The sequence below is a fragment of the Gymnogyps californianus genome, chromosome 1, assembly GCF_018139145.2.
Source record: "Gymnogyps californianus isolate 813 chromosome 1, ASM1813914v2, whole genome shotgun sequence".
NCBI classification, from domain to species: Eukaryota; Metazoa; Chordata; class Aves; order Accipitriformes; family Cathartidae; genus Gymnogyps; species Gymnogyps californianus.
In genome coordinates this window covers 42,864,927-42,884,572 of record NC_059471.1, presented here as the reverse complement: position 1 = coordinate 42,884,572, position 19,646 = coordinate 42,864,927, and the positions used below count along the sequence as shown (strand labels likewise).

The 19,646-nt window shown below is 36.0% G+C and overlaps 1 protein-coding gene across 2 annotated transcripts in view; it reads left to right on the top strand.

Annotated features, from left to right (window-relative positions):
* Positions 1-19,646, top strand: part of KLHL1 (kelch like family member 1) — a 264,033-nt gene that overhangs the window by 111,602 nt on the left and 132,785 nt on the right. The gene's annotated exons all lie outside the window — the stretch shown is intronic.

Here is a 19,646-nt window from a genome sequence, read left to right as displayed (position 1 = left end):
ATTAATGTTAAAAATTAATCGGAATCAATGAAGTAAAAATATACTACTTATTCAGAAACTAAATCATATCGGTAGCCATTTGATTCTTCATAGTTTGAAAAAAATTAAAAACATCTGGCTCATGAAATTAAACTTACATAATGAGTAGATTACATATCATTTCTGAGAAATAATGGTCCCTTAAGGTCTATACTGAAATTGTTATTGAAGTAATAGAGCAGGTTTCAATGAATCTGCTCTGCTTGTCCAGCAGTTATGTCCGTATTTTATTTATTCTTTTCTGTAACTAGTATTATGTTGTAATTCACAAATTTAACTTTGTTTTTCTTTCCACTACAGCTCAGGTAGTTATACCCATTTTACACTTATGGAGCTAGTTCTGTGGCTGGTTTTAATTTTCTCTGTATTTAGACATCTAAAATGTAGTTTTCCAGGTCCAAGCTAGTCAGGTTAACCTTCGTCTGTCAGTGGAGAGAACTAAGCCGTCAGAGCAGAATTCATCTGATCTACCTTAGAATGAGATTGCATTAGAATTGAACAGGTATGGGTTGAAAAAATTCAAGCTTTTTATCAATATATTTTTTAGATTTATGTATTACTTCGATATTTTCACTTTTTTTGAGTGAAAAGCAATATAATGAACAACGGAAAAAAATTTTAAAACCCTAATAGAGAAAAATTTTGATTTAAAAAAATTCTCATGATTCTTTAAAACAATTCATTGAAATATTTTTGAGGTGAATGAAATTACTCATTATAGTACGTTAGAAGAATTGTGACTGATACATATTTGATGTATCACAAAGTTCACGAAGAACTGTGCCCATTTCTAAGATACTAGGTATATTATAAAATCTGTTATTGTTTTTAATGCTCAGGTCTAAAATCTGAATTATGTGTAATGGGAAAATCACCAACAAAAGATGGTAGATCGAAAAGGAAGTCAGTTGTAATTAATAAGCAAGCTCTGATGTAACTACAATTACATTTGCAAGCATGCACAATAGTCACACTTTGTCTTTGCTAGAAAGACAAATGATCACATCTATTCAGTTACGCAATTACAATATTTTTTCTGTATGTGATTAAACTTCCGACCCAGTGAAAACATAATCCTAAAAGTTAAGCTTCATAGTGCGTGATATTTTCATAGGCATGGTGTTATTGCATTTAGGTGTTAGGCAGCTCACATCTATTTGATTTACTATTTTGTGTTAAAGGGTGTGGATGACCAGTTGTGACTGGGGGAAGAATGCCTTATTGCCTGTCTTGACTACAACACTCTCAATCAGAGGGAATCTACATAAGAGAAAAGTGATTATTTCTTCTACACGTGTGCATAACCAGGAAAAACTTCTGCAGTGCAAGGAAGATACTCTGGAGAGTGTGATAGAGGAACAACAAACAGACCTTGTAATGTGAAGAAAGGGTAGGAAAGTGATGAGCAGAGCAAAGAGCAGATGCATAGTCTCCGAGGTGACAAAAAGCATTACTTTTTCCTTCAGACTCCAGGGAAATAGCATGGACTGTGATGAGAGCAAAGGTAAAGTAGGACAAGGAGGAGTTTGTTAACAAACTCCTGTCTTATGCAGAGGATTTGAGGGGAAGCCGTCTTTAAAAAAAGGGTGGGGAAATCCTTGTTTTTAAAAAGTTCTCATGCTTTCAAGAGAACTTCAAGGCCCTTTCTTTAAAGCTTTTCATGGTGCTTTCTTTAAGAGTTGCACGTGAAGTATCTCAAATTCTGGCTCTCTGAATCCTCTTCCAAGGTGTTATTGAAAAAGCATGTTTGTTGTGAATAGGAAATAATACTACTCCCTTAACTCTGGCATATTGTGTGGTCGTTCGCTTGTAAAAAATTACCATTCTTTGAAAGTTATAGAAAATAAATAGCTTAAGAAGTTTCTGATATGAAGGCAGAATAACGGGTTAGTGAATGCAGCTTTCAAAGTTTGAGTGTTGCTGCGTTCTAAAGAAAAATCATTTTTCTCCATGAAAATGTGAAATGTAAAACACATGAAGTGAATTTTTCTTAGCTTATTGTCTTAAATATTTACTTAAATTATGTATCATATAAATACTAGAATTGTTAGAAAATTAAACTCTCTGATATATGAAAAGCACTTATTGGGAGAAAACTTGGCGGGGAAGAGCTTTGACAGCATTTGAGAGAACTCTAACAGCTTTTGAAGAGTGAAATAATATTATGATTTCTTTCTACACTTTTTCAAATCTTTAAAAATATTGAGTTTCTTTCTGGATATTTAGCACTATAGCATCAGAGTATTTTAATAATATATCAGTTCAGTGAATAGGGAATTATAGTTGACTATCTGAAGAGCCAGTTCGAGAATGCTAATCATCATAACATTTTTTTAATAGGGTACAAATAACAAAGCTAAATGGAGTAGATACACATGTCCCCAAAGTAAAGAAAAAGTGAAGGTAATGACTGAAATTATATACCTTTCATCTTGTTCTTTGCATCTACAAAATTATCTACTCTACATTAAGCACAAGACATTCTTTTTGACCCCATTGTATGTCTCTTAAATATTGTAGCCAAGAATTGTCAAAACCAAAAATAATAATTTTTAGTCTACTAATCATAATGCTACAGAGAAATACAGCTAGGCCTGACCAGAAATAATAATGCTGTACTCTAAAGTTTTTTGAGATAAAAAACCTCAAAGAAACAATAAATCTACACTGGTTGTGGGAATGGGGAGCAAGGCAAAGTTTTTCAAATAATCTTGCAAAAATAGGTTTATAGACATGGCATATGCTATAGAATGTGTAATAATTTTGAGATATGACTCAGGTTAAATCTCATCTTGGAATAATTTTGCTTCTTAGTTAATTACATAGGTGAAATTAAATATTGATTGATTCCTAAAAAAAAAAAAAGACTAATTCTCTGTAGCCCTTAGTTGAGGTACTCATTTAAAGCACTGGAACCTTAGGATAACTGACTGCACTGTACCTAGCAAATGTCTTACAGCTTTCCTCCACCAATTAGTTTTAATTAGAAAGTCATTCACAGTTGTCTTCACAATAGCATTTTAATGAAAATCAATATATTTTCATGAAAATGGTTTGCTTCATTGAATCTCCATAAATGTTGTAATCTTCATTTTTCAAAAGTAATTTCCTTGCCTAGTGTCAGACTTGATATTTTACAAGTTCTAAATTACACTGTTGTTCATTAAAAATAAATAAATGTTTATATATATATAAAATCAGCTTGCTTTGTGCTTTCACATAACGTGTTATGAGGGCAAGACATTTAAGCTTGGAAATTTCTTTATATTGAAGAAGAAGTAGCTGCTAAAGAGCAGACCACTGAATTTAATAATCCTGTTGACTTTAGAAGATACATTGTTTCCAACACATGTTTTCTGTCACATTAAATAACTTCTATTTCCCTCAACCATGAAATCTGTGGAAGCCATGAATACAAATTTTTATTTGCATAGTTGACACAGGTATGTCCAGACTTAATTCAAATGTGACAAACTTTTTTCAAAATGCAAAGTCATTGATGAGCATGGAGAAAGCTTCTAATGGAAATAAAATTCATTAACTGTACAGTTATATATCCCTTTCCAAGAGCAGAGGTCTAATATCCCTGGTATTTACTGAGATATTTAGTCTTCAATGCCAAATATCAGATTGTTCTTTTGACATGCAAAATCTAAGTGAGCAAAAGAAAATGTGTGCATGGAGGAGGGGAGGCAGTGAGGAAATGAAGACAAGACAAGCAGTGAAGGAAAACCAGAGAACATTTGAAAAATGGATAGAAAATACATTTGCCAAATAGCAAGTTATGAGGTTGGTGGGGGAAGAGAGGAAGGTAGACTTCATAAAAAGTTAGTGAACAATGAAAGCTGGAGATTTCTATGTTTGCATTCCCTGTACTTTTTATAAATGGAACTTGGATAGCAACATTTTCAATTAAAGCATTAGAAGCAAGAAGTTAAAAATAAGAGCAAAAATGCAAAGTTTCGTTGGTTTCCTCTTTTAGACACATCGGATTTAATGTGAGTTGTTTTATTTCTGAGGTATGAAATTGCCCTACCAGTGTTTTATGGTGCGATTTTTGGGGGGTTTTGTGGGTTTCTTTTTTAAATGAATCTGCTAATTTAAATGGCAGCACAAATATCCATGTCTCTCTTGATTTAAGACTTCTGTACTACTTAATTACAATCTGGGTTTTTACTAGCTTGTCAGTTTCTGTAAATTTTCAATCTGCAAAGCCATATGTCTGATAATTTTAAATTCCTAATTTATTGTCAGAGTTATATGATAGTACAGTGAAATGCATGTGATGTCTTTTTAAAAAAACAAAAGCAGCAAAATGGAACATATCAATAAGCTAAAGCAAATGCATTCTTCTAACAAGCATTTTTAGTGACAGTTCTTTATTCTAGTTATCAGGGGTTTCATATGTAGGGAAGCTAACCTCTAAAGTCAGCAATTTATCAGCTTGTCATACTTGTCAGAAATTAGAGTCATAGTGTATGGTCTTATCTGTCTCTTTATAAAACAGAATAAAGTCTAATTCAAAATTGTGATGGCAACCTTGTTGGGATGCAATTCTTTTTAGAATATATGACTGTTCATAATATACTTTATTTTGAACCATTATATGTTTATTGCTGAAAGTTTGTGATTAACCATAATAGTTTAATGAACTCTGTGGCCTTGATGTACCATTAGCCCTTCTCATAACAACTACTTTTCTACATTAGTAAATATTGAGAGAGGAAAAGTGTGTCATATTTTTCCTTAAAAAGATAATTGCAGTTTCGTTTTAAAGCATGGGAAATTCTTAAAAATTTTATTCATACTTGGTAAGGTTTTGAATACAACTGTAGTTTGCTTTCTTTCTGCCAGTAAAGAACATGGTTCTGCTTGTGTTATGACGTATAGATAATGCTTAGAAATTTAGAGTGTGACATTCCAAGTTATGCTACCAGTTTCTTCATCTCAATATCATGCCATTTGACTGACGCCTGATTGTTTCAAACAGAAAATTGAAATACCTCATAGATACAACTATTTAATCTGTCAGTCCTTTACCTCTCAGGAAACTTCACTTAAACCTCAGTGATCATTTTGCATCTTGAAACTGCAGTGCGACTATTGAGATGATAGAGCTTGTTCCACATTTTCATTTCACTATATTCCAAGTTGAATTGCTAAACAAACTTGGAAAATCTTCAAGTTACTTTGATGCACTGAATAGGAGGATGGCCATAATTAAAATTTCCATGACCAGAAGAATGTATATGAATAAAGTGATTGATGTGTCTGTAATCCAGTCAAAATGTTATCAATATAAAGGACCCTAACATACCTTACAGTTCCAAGACTGGGAGATGCAGAATGTTTGCAAGTGCCTTTGAATGAAGTGGTAGAAGGTGTTTAGTCTCTCATAGATGCAGTTCTGTGCTTCACACTGCAAGGGTCATTAGTCCCAACACAGCAAAACATTATTCAGACTTAATTATAAGCATGTAAGTAATCTCAGTGACTTGTACTGACTCTATATAGACCCTTTAACTTACTGAGAATTCTGATTATACTGCAGATGGAGCAACCATTTCATTTATGTGAAGCGTGTACCTTATGCAAATTTTTTAATGATCTTTTATGGTGAAGAGCTTCAGTGATCATGTTATTAGTTATGTTTATTATCTAAGCCACAGAATTTCACAGTTAAAACTTGGTGGGATGGAGTGGGGAAGGAGTGATACGTAAAACATTTCCTATCCAGTTCTATTTACAACAGCTCATCCTGAAGCATATTGAAATATTGTAACAATACTCCATATTCAAATTAAGAAAAATATTATTGAGATATTGATAGATGGTGATGACAGTCATTAATGAGTTCTGGTTGTACATTCAGAAATCAGTGGTTTATTTCAGTGTTAATATGGCTTTAACTGAGGTCAGATAACCAGTGAGGCGAGCAAACTCTCTAGTACTGTAATATAACAGTTCTTTAGCATATGCTGTTTAACATGATTTATATACAAGGTCATCAGTTGGCTTTCTACTATTTAAAATAGCTGACCACATACTGGTCAATAGATACTGACCAGATAACAGCTTTGTTAACTACATATCATACTTTGTTTTGACCACTTTGACCTCCTTATCACCACATTGGTGACATATGGATAAATAGACAATGAGATGGGTGGAAAGCTGACTGGACAGACAGGCTCAAAGAGTTGTGATCTGTAGTAAAAAGTCCATCTGGTGACCAGTAAATAGTGATGTTCCTCAGGGATTGTTGTGGTTTAGGCCCAGCCAGCAACAAAGCACTATGCGGCCGCTTGCTCGCTCCTCCCACCTCCCAGTGGGATGGGGAGGAGAAAATATAACAAAAGGCTCATGGGTCGAGACAAGGACAGGGAGATCACTCACCAGTTATGGTCACAGGCAAAACAGATTTGACTTGGGGAAAAAGAAATCAATTTAATTTGTTACCAATCAAATCAGAGTAGGATAATGAGAAATAGAACCAAATCTTAAAGACACCTTCCCTCCACCCCTCCCTTCTTCCTGGGCTCACCTTTACTCCTGATTTCTCTACCTCCTCCCCCCGAGCAGCACAGGGGGATGGGGAATGGGGGTTGCAGTCAGTTCATCACACGTTGTTTCTGCTGCTCCTTCCTCCTCAGGGGAAGGACTCCTCACACTCTTCCCCTCCTGCAGCCTAGGGTCCCTCCCACAGGAGACAGTCCTCCACAAACTTTTTCAGTGTGAGTCCTTCCCACAGGCTGCAGTTCTTCACGAACTGCTTCAGCGTGGATCCCTTCCACGGGGTGCAGTCCTTCAGGAACAGACTGCTCCAGTGTGGGTCCCCCACGGCGTCATGGCCTTCTCTGGACCTAGCCACCTGCTCCACCGTGGGGTCCTCCACGGGCTGCAGGGGAATCTCTGCTCCACCGTTAACCTCCATGGGCTGCAGGGGGACAGCCTGCCATCTCACCATGGACTGCAGGGGAATCTCTGCTCCGGTGCACCTCCTCCCCTCCTTCTTCACTGACCTCGGTGTCTGCATGGTTGTTTCTCTCACTTCCCGCTCCTCTCTCTGCTGCAGCTCTACTTTTTTAGCAGTCTTTCCCCTTCTTAAATACGCTATCACAGAGGTGCTACCACTGTCGCTGTTGGGCTCGGCCTTGGCCAGAGGCGGGTCTGACTTGGAGCCGGGGAAGCTTCTAGCAGCTTCTCACAGGAGCCACCCCTGTAGCCCCTCCCCCGCTACCAAAACCCCGCTACACAAACACAAGACAGGGATCACTTCTGGGTCCAATACTTTTAAACAACTTTATTAATGATCTAGATGATAGGATGGAGTTCTCTCTCAGCAAGTTTGCAGATGTCACCAAACTGGCATGGGGAGATGATCAATATGTTTGAGGGACAAGGCTGCTATTTAGAGGGCAGGCAGGAGAAATCGGCTGACAGGAACATCATGAAGTTCAGCAAAGGGAAATGCAAAGTCCTGCAAATGCAAAGTCCTGGGGACAAATAACCCCATGCACCAGTACGGGCTGAGGAGCAACTATCTAGGAAGCAGCTCTGCAGAAAAGGACCTGGGGGTCCTGAAGGACACCAAATTGAACATAAGCCAGCAGTGTACCCTGGCAGCAAGAAGGCCAACAACATCCTGGGATGTAGTAGCGAGAGTGAGCAAGTTGAAGAAGGTGATCTTTCCCTGTTTGGCACACATGAGACCACGTATGAAGTGCTGTGTCTACTTTGGTGTTCCTCAGTACAAGAGAGACATGGATATACTGGAGTGAGTTCGGTGGAGGTCATCAGGCTGGTTGGATGCTGGAGCACATGGCGTACGAGGAAAGTCTGGGGGAGCTGGGCCTGTAGAACCTAGGTAAGAGAGGGCTAAGGGAGACCTTACTGCTCGCTGCATCTACCTGGTTGGAGGATACAGAGAAGATGGTGCCAGACTGTTGTTGGAGGTGCAGAATGATAGGCAACAGACACAAATTGGAACATAGGAAATCCCGATTGGATATTAAGATTTTTTTTTTTTTTTTTTTTTTTTTAAAGCCATGGAGGTAGTCCATGAAAAAAATGGACTAGTTCCACTAGAAAAGCAACAACCAATGGAGTTTTAGGGATCTGTTCTTGGAGGCATTCAAGACTTGACTGAAAATGTCGCTGAGTAACCTGACCTAGTTAGACATGCCCTGAGCAGGGAATTTGACTAGATGACCTCCAAAGGTCACTTTGAACCAAAATTATTCTATGAGGCTGTTAAATGTATCTCCTGTACATTTTCAATGGTCTTAGATATGAGGTGTGTATCCAGGGACAACATGAAGCAATAGTTCAGATATTTTTTATTTTTTTAATTTTATTTTTTAAGCAATGTGCAACAGATGGGATTACCAGAGCTAACATTTAATTGACTTTTATTAGCAACAAGCTATTGGTGGCATGTTAGCAACAAGTTAGCAGTAACACACTGAAATTTTAAAGCAGTCTGCAATTTTCTGTTTCTTATGCTCTGTCAGGCAAACATTTCCAAAATATATTATTGTACCAAATGTCCTACTTGCATTGTAAATAGCAAATACAAATCTGCAAGAAGACCTGTGCAGGCTGTGTTCAGACTTTATGGCATCCTACACTTAATGGATGATCTGTAAGGTGTTTTTTCTTAGGATAGATAGTGTCCATAGAAAGCTAGAGTGACTCCAGACAGCAACAGAACTTTTTGTCATTTGTTTTGTGGTTTATTGTTGCTTCTTCAAAAGCCCTATTTAAACATTTGTCCAGCCACCTAAGAGGATATTGTGATAGATTACAGTACTCGAGTGACTATGGACTGGAAGGTGACTTTGTTACTCATATTGCTGAACATTTATTTGTCTAAAAATGCAATATATTATGTTCTTAACACTTGGAGTAAAAAAAAGAAATAGTTTGGAGGAAAATACTTTAAGAAAAAAACTTCTAAAATAGGACATTTCCATCCATAACTGTATTTATTTGTTTTTTTAACTTGGAACAATTTATTGTTTACTCAACTGGAAATGTTGCAGCTACTGTAGTGTAATGAGAACATTGGTTTTAGTGCACATTGGATGCACTTTTAAAAGTGAATTGGTGTTGTAAGAACTGTTTTAAGTTTTTGAGATTTTTGACTCAAGTTTAATATGAATTAAGTATGTGCAAGAAATTATCTCGGCACATGTTGGGGAAAAAAAAATCAATGTCATTTAATTGGAACATAAAATGACTCCATATACCTATGACTAAAATGGACATACTAATCCATTAAATGTATTTTTCAAGGGGAGAGAGGATTGGAACCAGACTATAGAAAATTGTAATTGCTTTGGTTTATGCTTTTTACCTTGTGGATTCTAATCACAAATTTGGAATATTTAGTAAAAAGAAAATCATGTACTGTAAAAGGTTATACATACTATTTAAAACTTACATAGTTGTACGCATATACAACTTACTATTTATTCCTGCACCACTGACAGTAGAAGTCAGAAGACGCTGTGTCAAAACCTTGCTTAAATGTCACTGATCATTGAGTCTCTGGGACTCTTTCTAAATTAGTAATTCTCATTCTTCTCTTACACATGACAGAGCTTCCCTGGAAAAAATGTTATGCATCTTGTACATTTTGACATATGGACATGGAAAAGTATGGCTTCCTATATTGAAATTGCTTATATATTTTCCTTTCAAAGAAGTTAATTTTCAATACACTAGCTTGGAGTAAAAAGTTTAATTATGTCTCTACTTAAAATGCTTCTTAGGTCTACATAGAATGCTAATTAAAGAAATCAGATCCCTTCACTTGTCTAGTTAAATTCTGATTGTTAAAGTTGTTATTTTGACACTCCAACTGTTTGGGGTTTTTTTAAGATCTTTTCTCTCTCTAGCATCCTTTGGACTGGTAAAATTAAGTTGAAAATATTCCAAAGAAACTAAAGTAATTGAAATAAATAATAAAACTAGAGATGCAGAGGTGAAAAAGAAAAACATTTTGGAATTCACTGTATCACTTACGCCTGACCTGGAAGTATATTTTTTGAGGTTTAGAATTTCCTCCATTTTACCAGTTTAAAGCCATACTAGCAATACACAAAAGTGAAAAAGACTGAAAGAGTGCAAACACAAACAAGAGTCCCAAAATGCTTGTGATTTTCAACCAAAACACAAAATTTGATTTACATACAAAACTAAGCTTAGACTAGTTTATTTCTCTTGACAGTACGACTTTCTTAAAATATTACAGTAGCATTCTTTTTTTTTTTTAGATTATGACATTAAACTATTATTACAACTATTATTATGACTCTTGTTTCCAATTTCTTTTTTTCTTCTTGGAGAAGAAATTGTACTTTGTAGATCACTTTTCACACTTCTGGTATTTTTAAGATTCTTGTTTGAAAGTAATAATCAGCACTTAGCACAGTGTGCTGCTTTTTTATAAGTTCTCCTTAGTACAGCTGTGACATGGCACGTTACAGTACCACTCCATCACGACACAGTAGGAGAAGAGGAAAGTAAGAGCATTTCAAGAACTAGCATATGGACAACAAGATAATTAATACGAAATAGAGAAGACAACTGCTGGTAGTAAAATGCTGTGAAATCTACAGGAAAATAGTTAAGCAAATAGTCTATAGTGCATTAATCACAATTTGATGGCTTCTTTATCATCAGGAACTTCAATTTTATTGCCTAAATGCCACATTAAAAAGGTTAGTATGGCAGAATGCTGTATTATTCCTAGAGAGTGCTGCTCTGAAAACTAGCACTCTCATCTGAATGATGTTTTTACATTACACACAGGACTCAACAATTCCTATGGTTTTAATTTGTTTTTCAAGTTTATTCTAGTTCCAGAAACCTGAATATTCAGCAGCAACCTTATTATCCCATCAAACTCATACTTAGTATGCTTCAGAGAGAGTGCTAGCAGAAATATCATTTCATATTAAGGGTACTCTGATATGTCTCTTGTTTCTTCAGTGGGTCTGGTGATGGTTTGTCTGTCAGGTTAGCAGATCTACATCTCAATCTCTCAAGTGAAGAATTTATCAATTTATAAATCCTACTTCATCTCACTGAACTGTAGGCATAAATAAGTTACTGTCCATAGAGGCAGCTCAGGGCAAGCAGACTCTTAACCTAAAAAGCATTGGTGGGTGCCTAAAATCACTTAGCATGAATCTGTGTCAGCACATACAGAACTGCAAATATCAAACTAAAAAAGCACTCCCAAGACAGTGATTTTTAGAGGATTTTCTTGGCATTCATGGAAAACGGTGAAGATGATAATCAAGACAGCTGGATTTTGTAGCTATAAAATCAAAGCCTTTGAATCTGCAAACTAGTGTAAAATCAAATACCTGATATTTGCACATGTCTTTGGCAAGATTGAAGGGTATGTCCCAGTACTGGGGATAAATATTGTTTGTTTTCGAGAAAGGGTATCCAAGGGTGGCTAAAGGCAAAAACCCTTGAGAATGCTTAGATTGTGTGCGTAGTAGAAAGTTAGAAGTTGAGGGCTAAATTATCTGAAAATGTAGTATGTATTGAAGTTCCAATTCAGGGGTACCAAGAAAGCATGACATAACCTGTAAGTGTGTGTTCTGTCTGCTATTTCCAATACTTTAGGATTGAAAAGAGGTCCTTTAGGGTACAAAGAAGACCCACTAGTGCTTTCTGTGGGCTTCTCAGATAATAGAGAAGAGGAGATAGCCTAACTGTAATACATAGCTGGTGGGAGGGGACAAGGAAGTAACATTGGACAGGATGATTGAACTGAAACTAACATGGGGAGCTCTGGTAGGAAAAACAGATGAAGGGAAGATGCAGGAATGGGACACAATAGAAAAGTGAATCTTAGTTATTAGGCTATGATTGAGAAAGTAAACAGAAGAGTATATGACCAGTAGAAATCTTAATTTGTAGAAACTCCATCACCAAGATTCTTGTCCCTAGTCATTGCTCTGCTTTCTGCAATCATCAGTGAGTCACATTCTTAAAAAGGTGCATCCTGAGAGCTTACAACTTAGTTTTAATATTATTTTCATTAAACTTTGATATACAACACATACCACTTACGAGATTCTCTCTTAAGCACTGGATGGTATAGTAAGGAGTATTTGTTGTCAGTCAGGAGGAGACTGTGTGATTTGTCTTTCAAAAGCAAAAAGGTGTATTGAGTTACTGATTCAGAGATAGTGCTCCTCATTTCCAAGGGTAAGCCGTACCCAATGGCTAATTTTTGGTGATAATAGCAAAGACATGAGAGTATTCATTCTGATCTTGTCTGACAATAATATTTTCAGCATAATGCAGGGCAGACAGCTTGTTTCTCTGTTGACTACATCAGGAAGAATTTGCGGTCATATGAAAATAAAGACAATAAAATCTCAATGAATGATATCTGTTTTGATGCTTTTGGTACTGGAGAAAAAAAGAGAACAGTTCAGAGTAAAGGTTAGCCCTGCTCTTCCTTGAAGCAGTATCAGAAACTGAAGCTTTACAGTGTTTTGACAATGTACAGGTGCCCTTCAATACAATAGTGACAGTTGTTAGAGAATCATAATACAGAGATACTGGGAAAAAACATCATCTGCAAGTATTTCTTCCTAACTGGAGCCAGGGGAACAGAAAGGTGGATGTTCTCACTCCATCTATATTAAAAAAAAAAATTCTTTATTAATAGACAAGACTTGGGTCTTTCCATCTCATTGGAATGTTACTCCATCCTGAGCCTTAAAATTGTGGTGAATGCTGGTTCATAAAATATTTTATTTTATTCACTTTTAGAACATTTCTTGTGGTATTGAAAACTTTCAGAAAGCTTTTTGTCATGGGAACATCACAACCTTGCCTTATTAAGGAGTTGGGTGACTGAATATAATGAACCATAGCTGACAATATAATGCAAAGAAAGACAGAGTGTGATAAGCCTTGGTACAGGCTGTGGGTCAGCAAGGAAGAGGAGAACAAAACCTGAAAGTGCCGGAAAGATACATGATATCATCATGGACTGATTTTATTGGCAGCCTGTGTGACACCTCCTCAGTAATAGAGACTGGGACCAGAAGGGCAGGGGATGGGGGATGTTGTTGTGCAGGCATCCAACACTGAGCTGGAGAAAGTGTTGCATTTCCTCAGGCTCCACTGTATCAACTCACATTTAGGGCCAGCTTCAGTACCTGGAACTGTATGTGGGTTGTATGTGTGGGAGTGTGAAGTTTTTCCTGACACAGCTTATCCGCTGCTTTGGCTCAGTTATTAAATTGAACTTTGCAGCATCACACTGTCTGGTGCTCTTTCTCCCTGCCCCCTCCCCCTTGGCAACTGTTCATCATGCTTTTTTTCTTGGCACTAAGAAATACCATATTGTCTTATGTTGACTGGAAATCTTCCTTACCAGAAATAAATCTTTTTTTTTTTTTTCTTTATGGAAATATATAATGTAAAAACTGTTACATTTTTATAACTCATTTAGATTTAAAGTTGTTAAAGACGTAATAGATGATAGCTGCAACAGAGGGCAATATAAAAAAAATTATTTTAAAATATTCTGAACCATGTACTTTTATTTAAACATCAGAAAGGTGCAATTACAACTTTATTAAAAAGCTTATCAACTGCATTGAATCTGCTTTCTTCATGCAAACTGTTCCGAAAAAGAAACAATTAATGTATACATCACCAATAAGATTCAACATGATTTTTGTATGATCAACAAGTAAAATACATGAGAAAGGTAAACTAAGAATTGTAGCTATATCTAATGAGTTACATAATTGGATTTTTTGCCTCTCCCTGTCTTTCACAATATACCTGCCGCCTCGCCTCTCCTCTCCTCTCCCTCTCCCTCTCCCTCTCCCTCTCCCTCTCTCTCCCCCTCTCTCTCCCCCCCTCCCCCTCCCTCTGCCCCTCCCCTCCCCCTTCCTCTCCCTCTCCCTCTCCTCCTTTTTGATTTCCACTCTTTACTGTCTTTCCATACATCCTGTAAGGATGTTTCACCTCTTGGTCACTTAAAGTACATACTAGTAATTGTGTGTAGTAATTGTGTGTTACACAGAGAATATGTAACTGAAACCTTAAAAATTAAGCTGGAAAGGCAGAAAATACAGACAAATCAATAAGGATTACTGGAAATGACAAAGTATGTTAGCTTCACTGCTCGGGTATTCTGTTCATTCATTGCCTTCTCTCCTCTTCTTCTGCTCTTCAAGGTATGTTTTCATTGCCTCCATCAATTTCATGGGGACTCCAAATGAAATCAGTGGGATTTTTCAAGCATCTCTCAATAGCAATGATGATTTATTTGGAGATTTTCTGGGCAAGTATTGATCTTCACCGCTGTTTGCAAATTGTACACTTAAAAATAAATAGTATTATAAGCAAGTGTCAAATTACTGTAATCGCCCTATTATAATTGAAATGTATTAACTTACACCCTTAATAGTCCTGAGTAAAAATCCCAATGAGTTCATCTAAATACAAGTGGCTATTTTTATCTCCAACTTAGTGAAGATGAAACCAAGATACAAGTAATTAAAATTACTTGACCTAATCCCATCAAATACTAAAGAATTCAAATCTTGTTTCTATTGAAATCCCATACACTTTAACAGATATATGTCTGTTTTTATGAAAATCCTCTAATTCTACTGTGACTATATTCACCTGTTGTGGTTTAACCCCAGTAGGGAGCTCAACCCAACACAGCCGCTCGCTCACTCCCCCCGCAGCGGAATGGAGGAAAGAATCAGAAGAGTAAAAGCGAGAAAACTCATGGGTTGAGATAAAGACTGTTTAATAGGTAAAGCAAAAGCCGCGCCCACAAGCAAAGCAAAATAAGGAATTCATTCACTACTTTCCACCGGCAGGCAGGTGTTCAGCCATCTCCAGGAAAGCAGGGCTCCATTACGCATAATGGTTACTTGGGAAGACAAATGCCATCACTCCGAACGTCCCCCCCTCCCTTCTTCTTCCCCCAGCTTTTATTGATGAGCATGATGTCATATGGTATAGAATATCCCTTTGGTCAGTTGAGGTCAGCTGTCCCGGCTGTGTCCCCTCCCAACTTCTTGTGCACTCCCAGCCTACTTGCTGGCAGGGTGGGGTGAGAAGCAGCAAAGGCCTTGACTCTGTGTAAGCACTGCTCAGCAATAACAAAAACATCCCTGTATTATCAACACTGTTTCCAGCCCAAATCCAAAACATAGCCCCATACAAGCTACTACAAAGAAATTTAACTCTATCCCTGCCAAAACCAGTACAACCAAGAAGTTTGTTAGTTTCTAAATGCATGTGAGAAACTGGTTAACCTCATCACTTAAAACACTCATAAAAATGTTTCTCAGATTTTCTGAAAATATGACCCATACTGACATGGAATGAAAGCAGTAATTATTTCTGTTGCAAGGGTTTACATTTTCTAGGGAATTGCTAACTTCTATCAGTTAGGGATAGTTGGCATTCCCCTAGGTACAGAAGACACTTTTCAATTAATAATTATAGCTAATCCCCACTCCCATGTCTGGAGATTCTTTGTCTTTTTTCATGATCAGGCTTGTCTTATTACTTTATGATCCCCTTTATATGTGACCCCACTTTTGTAACACCCGGTGGACTTGCAGCCTAGCAGCAAAGAACAACTGTTCTATAGCATAAGAGGAGTGACTCAAAAAATAAAAAGAAAGAAAAGAAGGAAGAAAAGAAGAAAAAACCCTCTTTATTTGAGTAATTCCTTTAAATAATTTCTAATCTTTCAGAACTGCATTTCCAAAAGCCTGTTTTAAGATGACTGCTTCTGAATTACTTCAGAAATTAAAACATGCTTCAGAAGAAGAATCCATTGCTTCTTAGAAGGAAATAGCCTTACTTGATTTTGAGATCATTATTACATCGACTAGTAAAAAAGTAATTAGAGTAGCAAAAAATCATCTAATTTAAACTGACATAATTTCATTAAAGTCATTAGAGCTATGCTGGTTTATACCAGCTGGCAATCAAACGTGTACTTCTAAAATCACTCTGTTGTTAAGACTGTTTCAACTTTTTTGTGTATTGTATATTCCTTCATATCTCTTCATATATTTTATCTTCATTTGTAACCCCTAGAATTATTTGTTCAAAATGGTGCCATATTAACATCATACTTAGTGTTAACCTATTTAGCTAATGTTTTACAGTATTGAATGTATTGGTATAATCTGAGTGTCTTCCATAAGGAAAACATTACCAAGAGCAAGATGTAGAGAATTGTGGGGATATTTCTTGGGGCTTTTCTGTGGGATGAAAATGTTTGGGAAATCTGCAACTGATGGTGCTAAAACCAGAACTTGTGAGGATATTCTGTACCACTGCAGTGCCCATGATAAAAGACTAGCAGTTGACTTGTATGGTTAAATTTAATTTACTTCAGTAATTACTCAAAAATACTCATGCCACCAAAGATTAGAGTCAGTATCACATAGCTGCATTCTGTTCTCCCCTCTACCAGTGTTTTGGAACACTGGAAATTTGAAATTTGAATTTTGAAATTTGAAAGTTGAATCCATAGTTACTAAACTCTCATTTTCTTGACATAAGCTTGACTAAAAATTTTAATGCTCAATAAAAAGTGTAAGTTACGGTAGTTGCATATTTAAACTCTTATTCCAAGGGTTCATGTTTGTTGTCAATATTTCTATTTTATTCATAGAACTCCCTCTGGTGGATTATTTAAAATATGAATATACTTGGTTTATTGTTTAACCAAAAAAAAAAAAAAAAAAGATCTAGAGGCTAATTTTATTACTTCAAATGCTAAAAAGATTTCAGTTAGCATTTTATATATATATTATTTAACTTGATAGTAGTTATGTACATTATTTTCCTTGATAGTAATTCTCAGAGTACCTCTGGAGTTTTTTGCATATGTGTAATGTTGATATCCTTTACCATGCAAAGGAGAGTTTATTTGAAAAAAAAAACCAACCAAACAAAACCCAGTTCTGATAAATTGCATAGTCTAACTCTAGTAACCTGAAAGTACACTGAAGTACTCTTGACTATGTTTAATGCTTAATGAAGGCTGAGCTCACATTGATGTTAGTGATTTGTTCTAGTTAAGGAAAACAAATGTTATGCTTACCCTTTATGCCAAATTGCTGTTTCTCTCTATCCTTTTCCCATCATACAAGTTTTGTCTCCATTCTCGCCTGATTTGACAGATAGCAGAGCATCGACAGAAAGACAATTTCCATCCATGACATTTTTAAGTGATTCTAAGGTCAATAGAGAACTAAATTCCTTGAGAGAAAGTCCATCTAATTATTCTGTGGTATTATGATATTATTATATTGGTTTTGGTTGTAGTCAATGTTTTCATCATCTGTAATTTGGAAGAAAATTAAAATTACTGCTGATAAAGTCTATGGATTATACTTGATTGCCAGGGCAATAAATAATAATGAGAAACAGCAACCATGGAGAACTGCCTGCACTGATTACTTAACAGTAACAAACTAACTATTTTTTAATGTGCCCACAAGTGAGTTATATACCCTAGAGCAGAAAGATGAAGAATGAAGGGTCTGAATTTGAAATGAAACTGTAGGTAAGAAGGACCAAGAGAAGAAAGCTAGAACACAGGGAACTGTAATGGGCAAGAAACTCAAATTGTAGTGCTATGTAATTATTTATGTACTAATGTTAAGACAGAACAGCTAACTAGAAAAGCTTTTATTAGTTCATGTGTGAAACTGGATTTTATACAGGTAACAACAACTTGATTAATGTGCATGTCTTCCACAGGTGTGAAAGGATATGGCTTATTCATTAAAGAAGAGAAATGAGAAGTAAAAGTGGTAAACGGAGTGACAGGCAGGGAAATAATAAGGGATAGCACATATCAAACAGGTTCTGATAAACTGAAAAGGGAAGAATATTAAAATAGAGAAAAATGTCTGTTAAAGACTACCAGAACTAGATTTGTAAATGGATGCCGTTGTCTGTTAAGTTGTAAAAGTGAGAGAGATTGTTAGGGATTGTCATTATGGAAGATTTGAACTTCACTAATGCACAAAATGTAGGAAATAAATATTGGTAATAAAAGTAGGGGCCAGTCATTTCTGGATGTAGTAGCTACCAGGTTTCTTTACCAAATAGTTACTAAGCCAAAGTAAATTCATGACCTCAGGGTATGAAAGCATCATTGAAACACTGGTTGTTGGAGATAGAATTGATTCATGTGATGATGAGCAAAGTTTACTTAAAATGAAGGAAAAAAAAAAGTTATTATAATAAACTAGTCAACTGGACCCGGCAGATTAAGGACTAAGATCTTGAGGAGATTTAGATCTTTAAACCAAGGTATAAAATAAACTTGGATATAAAACTACCAGGATTTTGTATTCCCAGAAAGAGGAAAATAGCTTGTAGAGAGGGTTCTAACTAAAAAAATAATTACCTCAAAAACAAAACCACAAAAATAAGTTACAAATGAGCTAAGAAAATACAAGTAATGGGAAAAAAAAAATCAGTGCAGAAAAAGTGAAAATCAGTAAATACAGACATAAAGTGGGAAGTGCCAAGAGCAGATTTAAATTATTTCTCTTTAACGGATACCAAAAAAATAGAGGATTTTAATTACTAAATCAAGAAAATAACAGTGTTACTTTCAGTGAGTTAGTGAGGCAGATTAGCAATAATTAAATAAATGTCATGACACTTAACAGAAACCTGAACTTGCTTTTAATAATTACACTGATTTCAAACACGTAGACCAAGGCAGGATGTGCTTCAATGAAAACTGAAGTTCTTGACAGGAAAGTTCTCACAATGAAGATGAAGGTAAAACTCAGAGTTCAAAATATATGCTAGTGATACATGTGTATGTATATGTCTTTGTATGTATATACACATGCCATATACATATATTGATGTGTGCGTATATACTTGTGTATATATCGACATGTGTATGTACATTACATGTACAAACACATGGGATTTACTAAAGTGAGATCATGTCAGACTTATCCAACATCTTTCTTTAATAAGAGGGTTGAGATTTCTTAGAAAAAGGAAAAAGAATGGAGCTAATATATTTACATTTCAGTAAGATGTGATATGTGCTATCTGGACATTTTAGCTGCAGATCAATACAGGAATAGATAAAGAACCCCCTTCTGCCGCGGTGTAGTGCTGTGGCAAAAAAAAAAAGAAAGGGCTTATCTCTGGATGTGACAGTGGGTTTTGGAATACTTGTGTAGTTCTCATGTCACCATGTTTAAATAGCGCTTGACATTTGGAGAGTGTGAAGAAAAGAGACACATAGGATTACAGGACAAGAGAACATGTCTTGCAATGAACGTCTTAGAGTGCTCAGGCTATTTCAGCTTATTAAAAAGAAGAGAAGACAATGTACTTGATTACAGTGTATCTCTACAGGGAGAAACTACTGTGAACTAAAGAGCTCTAATCTAGTTGAGAAATCTTAGGAAGAGACAATTCAGTTTAGACAGATTGGAAATAAGGTACACTTTTCCATCAAGAAGAATGCTTAAACACTGGAATAAACTGGAATAGCTGCAGAGAAAAGTGTTGAATTCTCCATCTCT